The sequence below is a fragment of the Phocoena sinus genome, chromosome 2 (genome assembly GCF_008692025.1).
Source record: "Phocoena sinus isolate mPhoSin1 chromosome 2, mPhoSin1.pri, whole genome shotgun sequence".
Taxonomy (NCBI): domain Eukaryota; kingdom Metazoa; phylum Chordata; class Mammalia; order Artiodactyla; family Phocoenidae; genus Phocoena; species Phocoena sinus.
In genome coordinates, this window is record NC_045764.1 from 176,267,930 (window position 1) to 176,281,333 (window position 13,404).

At 48.0% G+C, this 13,404-nt stretch overlaps 1 non-coding gene across 1 annotated transcript; it reads left to right on the forward strand.

Annotated features, from left to right (window-relative positions):
- Positions 1 to 816: 816 nt before the first annotated feature.
- Positions 817 to 889, forward strand: TRNAW-CCA. Its single transcript has one exon. It is a non-coding gene; the product is annotated as a tRNA-Trp (tRNA).
- The last annotated feature ends 12,515 nt before the right edge of the window (positions 890 to 13,404 follow it).

Genomic DNA, 13,404 nt, shown 5'->3' on the forward strand with positions numbered 1-13,404 from the left:
CTTCCCTTCTCCGGGGTAGGCTCTAGCCTATCCTTGTTTAGATAACACCCAGCTGGGGACAGTGTACACTAGGCCGGCTAAGTTCTCAGGACCTCGGTATAACCCTTCATAATATCACCCAACCCTGAGATTAAAGGGCAATAGGACTCATTCTGGCAGGAGTAGGGATCGCTGTCAGACTGGCAGTCCCCTGGGGAGGCCTCCCATACCATGAAATCACTTTACACAGTCTCACATGGCCCTTGAGGAATTATCCAAAAATACAGGGGATGACTTCCAAGGACTCCGTACTTCTCTGGACTCACTAATGAATGTTCTCAACAGCCTGGCTGAGCAAGGGGGAGTTTCTGCAGTTATTAATAAAACCTGCTGCACGTATGTCAGTAACTCTGCAAACACAAAAGAGACACATGAGCAAGCTCAGTGGTTACACAGATATAACACACAAGGTCCAGACCCAAGCTCCATCTGGGATACGGTCACATAGAGCCTCCCCAGCTGAACCTGGTGTTTTCCATTTCTCAGCCCACTAATTGCTATCGTCTTCCTGCTCATTTTCGGGCCTTGCCTCCTTAACTGCCTTGTCAACTTCGGTAGTAAACGGCTTGAAGCCATCAAACTTCCGATGATACTAACACAAGGGTATGAGCACCTGCGACTGCAGCCTGACAGCAATCAGACATATGTTAGGCTTGTCAGGGAACAGTTCTGCTCCTCTAATCCAGGGAAAAACTACGCCCACGTTCAGCAGGAAGCAGCTTCGGAAGACAGACCTTCACCCTTCAGCTCCCCTCAAGAATGAGGAGTAATGGGACTTCCCTGGTGGTCCAGTGGTTAAGACTCCATGCTCCCAACGCAGGGGGCCCGGGTTCGATCCCCGGTCAGGGAACTAGATCCCACATGCCGCAACGAAGATCCCGCGTGCCACAACTAAGACCCATCACAGCCAAAGAAATAAATACTAAAAAAAAGAAAAAAATGAATGAGGAGCAGTAACAAGGAAAGGGGGGAATTTGTTGTCAGAGACGCTCCAGGCCCTTGCTCAAAACCCACAAACCCCCACCTTTAGCAGGAGTTAAAGTAAACCTTTAAGTCACAAGGTCTAGAGATAAGAAAGGAAACTATAGAGGGAGACAAACAAAAACTAGATGGAACAAGCTGGAACCAAGATGGCGATGAATCTGACCTCCAACAGACCCTCAGTCTCATTATATGCTGATTTTACTACATTAGCGTAGTAAATGACACACCTGTCGGCAGTCATGACTGGATATTAAGGACGAAAAAAGCATAAAAAGACAGTGGCCCCCCACTCCGTCAGAAAGCCCTGCCCTTTCCCCGTAGACTAATGCATCTGCCTCCCCAACATTAACCTCTCTACTCCTCCCTTTGTCTTTACTCTTTAAAATCAAATCCCTCTCGCCACGTGGGTGAGAACTTGATCTGTGAACTAAGTTCCCGCTTCACCATTCTTTGCCCACTGAATAAAGCTTGTGCTGTATCACTCTCAACTTGCATTTCATTATTTAGCTATGCAAACCCAAATGGAAAAAGAGCCTTTTCCCACCAAGACAGAGGGCGTTGGCTGGGCTAGGGCCGGAGCAGGGTCCGTATGACTTAATTAGGTAAAAAAGCCAAGTGTTGACAAGGATGTGGAGGAACTGGAACTCTCATACGTTGCTCATGAGAATGTAAAATGGTTCAACCACCTTGGAAAACATCTTGTGAGTTCCTTTAAAAGTCAAGCGTACACCTACCATACAATCCAGACACTCCACTCCCAGTTAATTACCGAGGAGAAAAGGAAATACATGTCCACACAAAGATTTGTACACTAAGATTCATAGCAGCTTTATGTGTAATAGCCAAAAACTGTAAACAACCCAAATGTCCACCAATGGGTGAATGGATAAACTGTGGTATATCCATGCAATGGAATGCAGCTCAATAATGAAAGGAATGAACCATGGATACACACAACACAAATGAATCTCAAAGTAACTATTCCCAGTGGAAGAAGCCAGGCAAAACCCTGGAAACTGTAATGAGGTGGATGGACCTAGAGTCTGTCCTACAGAGTGAAGTAAGTCTGAAAGAGAAAAACAAATACCATATGCTAACGTATATATATGGAATCTAAAAAAAAAAAAAAAAAAAGGTACTGATGAACCTAGCTGCAGGGCAGGGATAAAGAGGTAGACATAGAGAATGGATTTGAGGACATGGGGTGAGAGGGGGAAGCTGGGACGAGGTAGAGTAGCATCGACATATATACGCTACCGAATGAAAATAGTTGGCTGGTGGGAAGCAGCCGCATAGCACAAGGAGATGGGCTCGGTGCTCTGCGATGACCCAGATAGGGAGGGTGGGAGGGAGGCTCAAGAGGGAGGGGATATGGGGACGTGTGTGCACATGGCAGACTCGTTTGTTGTGCAACAGAAACTAACACAGTGTTGTGAAGCAGTTATACTCCAATAAAGATCTATTAAAAAAAAAAAAACCCTGGAAAATACAAACTAATCTTTAGTGACAGAAACCGGACTTTGGGAATAATGAAGCTTTTCACTGTCTTGATCATGGTGATGGTTTCACAGCCATAGGATATGTCAAAACTTATCAAACTGTACACTTAAATATGTACAGTTTATTGTATGTCAGTTACACCTCAAGAAAGCTGCTTTTAAAAAGATGCAGAATCTGATTCCACAGGTCCAAGGTGAGGCCTGAAATTCTGTACTTCTAAATAACTCCCCAGTGAGGCCAATGCTGCTGGTCACACTTGCGGAGTATCAGATGTAGAGGAAGAGAATTAGTGAGCTGGTAGAAAGTACTGGATGCTCTTTTGATCAGGTGGGTGGTGACCTTGGCCTCAGGCACACGGCGCAGGACCACTGGAGAATAAAATGGAACAGGAGCTGAGGGAATTTTGTGCCCGCTTCTCCCTGCATTGCCTGGAGGCTACCAGGGCCTGGCTGGTCTCACTCTCACAGCCACTCCGGGAGCCTCAAGAGTGAAATCAGGGCCAGCAGGAGCCCTGAGTATGAGACACACTAAGAAAAACTGAGGGGAACGAACAAATCCCCAGCGGTCCTTCTGCAGCCTCCCCACCGTCACCCCCACTCCACCCGCACCTCCCCCACAAAAGACCCAGGGCTGGGAATTACAGTCTTAGGCCTGTCGGTTGCACACCCTGACCCACCAAGTTGTTCCAGGGTTTCTCATGCCCGGGGCGCTCCATCCGGGGTTCATCCACCCACCCGCCAAGCCCACTGGCCTCCCCCCACTATGGGAAGCCTGGCAGAGTATCTGATACCCCCCAGGGGAAATTGAGCACAAAGAGAAAGACATCCAGACACTTGAAGAACATGACTTTTCTAAAGGAAACCCACAGCCTGTGCTACAGATTCTACCAAAAACAAATTAGGAAAGATGGATCTAGAGTTTGAAATTAGTAACTACACTTAGCAAATGAGATAAAGGGAGAGATTAGCAATGCAAAATAATAATTGGAAAACATTTTTTTAAAGAGCCAAGCAGGGCTTCCGTCGTGGTGCAGTGGTTGTGAGTCCGCCTGCCGATGCAGGGGACATGGGTTCGTGCCCCGGTCCGGGAGGATCCCACATGCCGCAGAGCAGCTGGGCCCGTGAGCCATGGCCGCTGAGCTTGCGCGTCCGGAGCCTGTGCTCCGCAACGGGAGAGGCCACAACAGTGAGAGGCCCGCGTACCGCAAAAAAATAAATAAATAAAGAGCCAAGCAGAGATTAGGTATGAAAAACAGAGTTGAAATTAAGAACAAAATAAATGGAATGAAGAGCAGACCAGGTACAGCTGAGGAGCAAATCAGCAGATGGTAAGATCAGATGCAGGAAAGTTCCTAGGAGGAAGAAGGAATAGGAATAGGAAGAGAGAAATGGTGGGTACACACAGAACTGCTGACACTGGAACAGAGGAGATCCAAAAGGAGACAGAGATAAATATCTGAAAGAGTAAGGGAGGTAAATTATTTAAAGAAATAAATAAAACACCTGACATTGAAGACTCAGAGAGGGTCACAGGCCCACACCCAAAGACTTCCCTGGTGGCGCAGTGGTTAAGAATCCACCTGCCAATGCAGGGGACACGGGTTTCAGCCCTGGTTCGGGAAGATTCCACATGCCACGGAGCAACTAAGCCCGTGCACCACAACTACTGAACCTGTGCTCTAGAACCCACGAGCCACAACTACTGAGCCTGTGTGCCACAACTACTGAAGCCCGCACACCTAGAGCACAAAGAACAAATAGCCAAGACTATTCCAATAAATATGGGAAAATATATACTTATAGCAATGCAAAAGTAAAAGGCAGTCGTGATGAATTTGAGAGGAATCAAGGTTTTGGGGAGACCGAAGGATGTGAAGGATGTGAGTAGCTGGTCTGTCCTTGTCTGTTTAGGGCAGCACACAGAGATCGATCCCAAAAAGCCGAAAGAACTAAAAAGAATACAGAAAGGGATTTCCCTGGTGGTCCAGTGGGTGAGACTCCATGCTCCCAATGCAGAAGGTCTAGGTTCGATCCCTGGTCGGGGAACTAGATCCCACATGCCGCAACTAAGAGTTCACATGTGGCAACGAAGATCCCACATGCCGCGACTAAGACCCAGCATAGCCAAAATAAATAAATAAATAAATAAGTATTTTTTTTAAAAAAAGAATACAGAAAAACTGATCAAACTGATTAAAATGGTAGAAACTGGCCCCAATATATCAATAATTACAGTAATAAAAAATTGACTAAACCTATCAATCAGAAGGACAGGCACAGGGACTTCCCTGGTGGTCCAGTGGTAAAGAATCCACCTTCAAAAATAGGAAAGGTGGGTTAGATCCCTGGCGGGGAAACGAAGATCCCACATGCCACGGGGCAGCTAAGCCCGCATGCCACAAATACTGAGCTCGTGTGCCTCAACTAGAGAGCCCTCGTACAGCAGCTACAGAGCCCACAGACTCCGGAGCCTGCGCCACAACTAGAGAAGAGAAAACCTGTGCGCCACAACTAGAGAGAAGCCTGCAAACCACAGCAAAGATCCCGCAATGAAGATCCGCAACATCGGGTCTTTGTTGTGCCGTAACAAAGACCCGATGCAGCCAAATAAAGAAATAAATGGGGGCTTCCCTGGTGGCGCAGTGGTTGAGAATCTGCCTGCCGATGCAGGGGACATGGGTTCGAGCCCTGGTCTGGGAAGATCCCACATGCCACGGAGCAACTGAGCCCGTGAGCCACAACTACTGAGCCTGCGTGTCTGGAGCCTGTGCTATGCAACAAGAGTGTCCACAATAGTGAGAGGCCCGCGCACCGCGATGAAGAGTGGCCCCCACTTGCCGCAACTGGAGAAAGCCCTCACACAGAAACGAAGACACAACACAGCCAAATATAAATAAATAAATAAATAAATAAATAAAAAATTTTTAAAAAAAAGAAATAAATGAACAAATATTAAAAAAAAAAAAAAAGGACAGGCACTGACACACCGGTCTTTAAAAACATCAAGATAAATGCCGTTTGCCAAAGACACATAAAACCTAAGGGCGCACAAAGATTGAAAATGAAAGGTGGAGGTCAACACGTCAGGCAAATACTATCCAAAGAGCAGGTGTTAATATCAGATGACATAGACTTCAAGAAGAAGTTCTACTAGGAATAGGGATGGTCATTAAATAACGGAAAAAAGTTTCAAATCACCAAGACAGTAAAGTGATTTTAAACAAGTGTGTACCTGATAGCACAGCCTCAAGATCTCTGAAGTGAAGGCTGGGAGAACTTCAGAGAGAAATGGACGGAGCCAGCATCTTAGGGAGAGATTTCAACACATCCTTCAAATACTGATCCTTCAGATATTGGCAGAAAAGCAGCAAGGAGTTAAAAGGTCTGGACCAATGTACAATATGTAGAGAAAGAGAGGTTTGCAACCTGTAAAGAAAGAATGCACACAGGGACCCTTTATAAAAACCTGTCATGGGCTGCCATGTACCTGCCTGTCTTCTGCCTGCCCTACACAAGGTCCAGGGCGGCTTCAGAGTCCCTCACAGACCACAGGTCCTGGGGGTGGGGACAGCGGCCAGTTTGCCAGGATTTCCCAGAGCCAGACACTGGGGGAACGGTCACCCCGCACCCCGTGCCTTCCCCGTGTCCACCCTCCTGCCCCCTTGCCACGCCCTGACTAAGGCCTGTTTCCTCTTGTCACTGCTGTGGCCCCCTCCACATGTCCCTGCACAGGACACTGCTCCCCTGGGCCACCGCTCTGCTCGGAGCCTTCAAGAGCCCTCCCCTCCACTGGTTTCAGGCGCACACCTGCAGTCACACTTCAGGGGTGACACACCACTTCTTCCTCTCCCAGGAGCCCATGTCCTCCTTCTTCATTCTGAGCCTTTACACCAGCTGTTCCTTCTGCCTGGAAAGTCCCCCACTCTGTTCATCTGGCCCTTTCCTGCTCAGAATTTGGGGCTTCGTGCAACTGCTTCCCAAGCCAGCGCTCTGGACTCCCCTTTTCGCTGACTCATCAGGCTCACACTGGCCTCTTGTTTACATCCGTCCATGTGCTAATCTGTCCATACCCTGAGAGCAAGGACCACAGACATCTAGGTCATCGCTCTATCCCGGGGGCCTAGTACAAGGCCTGCACTTAGGAGGTGGCCGATAAATATCAATTACTTAATCAAAAGCAGTGACTACAACACAGCACACATGTCTCTCTTAGCCAGTGACCGCACCTTCCTTCCCAACACACTCTAAGACATGCCTGCAGCTGGCCGGGGCTACTCACATGCGTTCTAAATGCAGTCCCTGCTTTCACACCTCCACCTCCGCACATTTCCTGCTGCTCTTCACCACTCGGAGACAGATGCCAACACCCCTCCTTCTCCCTCCGCTGCTGGCACTCCTTTCCTGCCCACCCTGGCCCACAATGCACATTGCTTCTCTGAAGGCAAGGTATTCATGATTTACCAGTTGTCACGTCGCATCCTACATAGATAGTCAGTTTTCTTGGAGGCACGGGGTCTGGCACCGCATGCACGGGGGAGGCACTCAAGACGTGTTGCAGGATTAATGGGAGGCCAAAGCCACTAGAGGATATCCTTGAAAATTAGCATCAGACGCCGTCTTGGCCCGTTGCCCCTGCCTGACGCTTTCCTGAGGCGAAAAGCAGCTGGGGATGACTTTTTCACAGCTGTGTGAGCAGGAAGTGTGACCACGTGCCATTCCCTAAGGAGGCGACGGGGTCTCATCACTGACCCTGATACTCAGCACTCAGTAGCCGATGCGGCGGGACACTGCTCTGGGTGCCACAGCATCGCAGACGTCAATTGTAGCGTCCAATCACCAAGCGTCTGGCTGGAGAGCAACAGAGTATCCAAAAGAGGGTCAGAGGGACCTGCTGAGGGCACAAATGGAGCTGTGCTTCCCTTGGTCCCCTGCTAGCCCTTGGGAGGATGAAGCATGATTAACAGATCGTTTTGTTTCAAAGCCTAGGTCTCTCAAAGCAGCAAATTCTGTTGTTCAGGCTGGGAGGGTCATTGCCAATGGTGTTTCCCAAAAGAACAGCAGGAAGCTGCCAGGCAGATGTGGGGCTCCCTAAACAGGCCAAAACAGTCTATAAACAGGCCCCCAAACTAGGGCTCATCAAGGGGGAGGGGGGGACGCGGGTGTTCTCCAGGAGGCGCATGGCAAGAGCAAGACGGGGCGTCAGGGCAGAGAGAAGGCACACGATGTCACTGGAGGAAGATGTGGTGCCCAGGCCAGTCCAGGGGCAGCCGGGACCCTGAACTCAGGAGCACAGGCTCCATCCGAGGTGACCAAGCTCGACCGGCCAGGAAGCGACATCACGAGGTCACTTCGTTTGAAAGAGAAAGTGACCAAGGGCGGAGGCTGACTCCTGAAGGCACCCTGACCTGTGCTGGGACCGCCCTGGGGAATTCCAGCTGGGCAAGAGAAAGAGCCAGGAGTTCCTTAGTGGGAGGCCCGAGGTCCTGCAGGAGTCTCCACGGAGCCCCAAAAGTTTACAGAGCCCACCCTTCCCCTGCCCCGAGTCAAACCTCCACGCCACGAGCAAGTCAATACAATGAACACGGTGATACCGAGGACTCTGCCTCTTGAAGCAGAACATGAAAAAATGGCCTCCAGGACAGCCCTTTGGGCCCTGGGCATCCCCCCCCTGCACCGCACACCCGCCAGCCACGTGGTCAGACGCCATCTCTGCCTTCCCCCCGCGGTTCTGGGGTGGCTGCCCCACAAATCTTCCTTAACGAAGCCTGACCATAACAGTGGGTGTATTACTGCCCACACTCCAGGCACTGCGCCACCCGACTCCTAACCCAGCCCACGCGGGGAGCACCATGACTACCCTCTTCTCACTGCTGAGAAGCAGAGGCCCGAGGGGTTCCGTGGGCGCTGGGGTCACACATCAGTGAGCCGCAGAGCAGGGGTCAAACCCAAACCCTCCCAGCCTTCCGAGGCCCCGTGACGCCCAGCCCTCCACCCGCCCACCCGTCCTGCCGTCCTCCCTCCGGGTTCCTGGCTGTCTCTTCAGTCCCTGCTTCTCTTGGATGTCCTCCCTACCCCAGAGAGCCCTTCCAGGTTCTCCCCAGCCTGATGTGCCCTTGGCCCTTCAACTCCAAGCAGAGTATCTCGACCGTCTGTCACCACGACCCAGTTAGGGAAGAGTCTTACTTGACAGCGTGACACATGCACGTGTGCGTGTAATGAAACGAGTGATCTGTTCTACTTCCTTTCATTTTCTTTGAGATGCTCTTGTGTGTAGAATGTCCACCAAGAGTGAACCCCAAAGGAAACTGTGGACTTTGGGTGCTAATGATGTGTCAGTGGAGTTTCATCGACTGGAACAAATGTCCCACTTGGTGGGGGTGAGCACAGGGTGAGGGGAGAGGGGAGGGGGAGGCTTGCGTGTGGGAGGGGCATAGGGGAATTCTCTGTACTTTCTGCTCAATTTACTGTGAGCCTAAAACGGATCTAAATGATAAAAAGTAAACATTTAAACAAACGCTCTTCTCACCCCTCTACATTGCTTTTACTCCTGGCCACCACCTGCAGTGTGACCAACATGTCCTAGTGAACTTGATTGTTCTTTTGGCCCACTTTTTTTTATTCCACTTTATGTTATACCAAGTAATTTAGATAAAATGTGTGCCCCTCCCCAGGGTGACTAACTGTTGAGGTTGCCTGGGACCGAGGGATTCCCAGGATGAGGGACTTTCAGTGGGAAAACTGGGAAAGTCCTGAGCAAATTGGGACAAGTTGGTCCCTGGAGTTCCCCTCGCAGCCAAAGCTCTGTGGATTTTGACTTCTAACCCTCGGAAAGAACCTTGCTCAGAACCTGCAGGAGCTGAATAGATGTGGGCCACTGTTTTATGAAGATTACTCATGTCGATGGACCCCACAGGGCCTGACCATGGGGATGTTGCCATAGATGCTGACTGGCCTGCCCTGGGCCGGTGGTTTTAAATTCCATTGCTAAATAGGGGGTGTCCTGTGCAGCTCCTCAGGGCTCACCCCTCCCATGAGAGTACAGCTTCCCATGTTCTGGCTGAAGGTCACGTGGCACTCCTGAACATGGCCAGAGGCAGAGCAGGTGAATTGATCTGTACCCTGTCCAACAGGCCAAATCCAATGACCACACGTGAGGCCGTCCAGGCAAGGTCAGATGACACTCTTGACCTCTGAACACTTCTCCTGGAGAATCTCAGTTTGACAGTACTGCACTGTGATCTCCCTTGAGTGAGACAGATCGCAACCTCACCTGCCTTCAGGGGCCAGGGAGGGGCAGTGCGTGTGTGAAAGAGTCCTTAGTGGGAGAGTGGGGAGCATGCCAGACTCCCCAGAGCACACGATGACCTAAGGCATTTCATTCCCCTCCTCCCAAAAAATGGTAGCCAAACACGACACAGGTGCAGGGGCCATATTCATTCTAGGTCTGCCAGCTCATGCCCCTGGTTCAGAGTTTTCTAAAAATAATCTAAATTCTCACAGCAGATGTTAATAACCTGAGAGCCAGAAAAAAATCTATCTTTCTCTAGACATGTCAAATCTCACAGAAGGCCAGCAGAATCAGAGACATGAAAATGTCCACCAATGAATTCCTTTGGCATTTTAATCCAAAGAACTGAATACAAATAATTGCAATTTTAAAAGGCTAGTAGGCATATAGAAAGCACACCAAAATTTCTGCTGACGCTTGAGCGTTGGATTTTGTTGGGAAGTGGTAGCTGTTATTAAAATAGAAAAATACTAGGGGCTGACTTGATCTGGGCAGTAAGATGAAATTAAATACATTTACTTATGTTAAAATAAAGATTTGAATTCAAACTTGGAACGACACATTATCTGGGAAAAAAAAAAGTTTCTAGCCAGCAGTGAGGAAGAAGCCTGAAATGATTATCTAAGAAGTAGATTCTGGAGCAGTTCTTTCTAAAACAATCCATATCTTCAGTCATGATTTCCTCTTCTGAAAAATTAAGTGTTGGGACCAAAAGGCCTCCCATGTCCTCCCAGATCTAAAGAGTCTCTCACTCCAAAGCAGAAATTGCAAACTGGTGGCCCACAGGCTAGACACAACCCCTTCATGTTTTGTTTTGTCTGCATGAAGTTTTTGGTCCTGTTTTGTTTTCTTTTGTTTTTGTTTAATAATCTTTTAATTAATTTATTTATTTATTTATTTTTGGCTGCATTGGGTCTTGGTTGCTGTGCGCGGGCTTTCTCTAGTTTCAGCGGGAGCGGGGGCTACTCTGTTGCGGTGCACGAGCTTCTCATCGCGGTGGCTTCTCTTGTTGCAGAGCATGGGCTCTAGGCGCGTGGACTCAGTAGTTGCAGCACGGGGGCTCAGTAGTTGTGGTGCACGGGTTTAGTTGCTTTGCAGCATGTGGGATCTTCCCAGACCAGGGATCGAACCAGTGTCCCCTGCATTGGCAGGCAGATTCTTTTTTTTTTTTTTCAATATTTCTTTTTTAAAAATTTATTTATTTTTGGCTGCGTTGGGTCTTTGTTGCTGTGTGTGGGCTTTCTCTAGTTGCGGCGAGCAGGGGCTACTCTTCATTGCAGTGTGTGGGCTTCTGATTGCGGTGGCTTCTCTCGCTGCAGAGCAGGGGCTCTAGGTGTGCGGGCTTCAGTAGTTGTGGCACACAGGCTCAGTAGTTGTGGCTCACGGGCTTAGTTGCTCTGCAGCATGTGGGATCTTCCCAGACCAGGGCTTGAACCCATGTCCCCTGCATTGGCAGGCAGATTCTTAACCACTGTGCCACCAGAGAAGCCCCTGGCAGGCGGATTCTTAACCACTGCACCGCCAAGGAAGCCCCTGTTTTGTTTTTTAAATTGAGTGTGAATGCCTTTATACAAGAGATCTCCAGTTTGCCACAGTCCCTGCCGTTCCTTATTGCCTACTTCACACTATGCTATCACCTGCCAGGCCCTTGAAAGATTTAGGTTTACAACTCTTGCTCTATGGGACTGAGAATTTTCCAGAATTATTCTTGATTCCATTATACCTTAAACCCTACTGAGGGGTGATCTCAGTTTACTTTGGTTTCTACTTGTGTTGCAGAGTAAATTTCATGTCTTTAAATCTCCATCCCCCCTTGGTAGCCCTGTAGACTTAGCACTCCTAGTTTACAGGATAATAACAGCACGAAATGCTAAAAAGACTTGCACTAAGTCACAGAGTCAGTAAGTCAGAGAGCTAAAATTATTTGTATTTGCCAAGGAAGTTTTTAACTTAAAAAATGTAGAAAGGGCTTCCCTGGTGGTGCAGTGGTTGAGAATCCGCCTGCCGATGCAGGGGACACAGGTTCGTGACCCGGTCCGGGAAGATCCCACATGCCGCGGAGAGGCGGGGCCCATGAGCCATGGCCGCTGGGCCTGCGCGTCCGGAGCCTGTGCTCCGCAACGGGAGAGGCCACAACAGTGAGAGGCCCGCGTACCGCAAAAAAAAAAAAAAAAGTAGAAAAACACAAAACAGTAAACAAACTCTATAAAACTCTATGTGTGATTGTTAATAATATTTACAATGTATGTCATATTTAGTTGCAGGAATGGGAGTTTTAAAATATTTTGTATATATTTAGATATGTTATATATATATTATATATATTTAGAGTGGCTTAGGTTACTGTAGGGCTTTTTTCTTATTGTGGTAAAATATACATAACATAAAAGGTACCATTTTACCCACCTTTAAGTGTATCATTCAGTGGCATTAAGTAATATACATTGTGTGTAGCCATCGCCATCATCCATCTCCAGGACTTTTTCATCTTCCCAAACTGAAATTCTGTCCCTTTTATTTATTTATTTATTATTTATTTACTTTTAACGTCTTTATTGGAGTATAACTGCATTACGGTGTTATGTTAGTTTCTGCTGTATAACAAAATGAATCAGCTATATGTATACGTATATCCCCATATCCCCACCCTCTTGCGTCTCCCTCCCACCCTCCCTATCCCACCCCTCTAGGTGGTCACAAAGCACTGAGCTGATCTCCCTGTGCTATGCGGCTGCTTCCCACTAGCTATCTATTTTACATTTGGTAGTGTGTATATGTCAATGTTACTCTCTCACTTCGTCCCAGCTTACCCTTCCCCCTCCCCATGTCCTCAAGTCCATCCTCTGCATCTGTGTCTTTTTTCCTGCCCTTCCCCTAGGTTCATCAGAACCATTTTTGTTTTTAGATTCCATGTATATGTGTTGACATACGGTATTTGTTTTTCTCCTTCTGACTTACTTCACTCTGTATGACAGTCTCTAGGTCCATCCACCTCACTACAAAGAACTCAATTTCATTTCTTTTTATGACTGAGTAATATTCCATTGTATATATGTGCCACATCTTCTTTATCCATTCATCTGTTGATGGACACTTAGGTTGCTTCCATGTCCTGGCTATTGTAAATAGTGCTGCAATGGATTCTGTCCCTTACTAGACACTAACTCTCTACTACTCCTTCCCCTCAGACCCTGGCAACCACCCTTCTACTTTCTGTCCCCATGAATCTGCCTACTCTAAGGACGTAATGTAAGTGGACTTATACAGTATTTGTCCTTTTATGATGGGCTTATTTCACTTAGCATAATGGATGAAACTTGAAGACATTATGTTAAGTGAAATAGGCCAGTCATGGCTTTAAATTCGGACTGTGGTTTTAAGGTAGCAAAAGTGTGTGTTAAAAATAGCCATGAACTTTGTAAATACCTAGCAAGAGAGTATGGAATGTAAAGACCTAGCCCGAAAGACTTCTTTCTGCGTGAAATACCCAAACATACAAGCAGCCTTTATGAACTAAACTAAAAAAGGAACTGAGCACAGGCTCCTTTCACATAAAGCTCAGAATAGCTAAGCCTACTTACCAAGTATAACAGT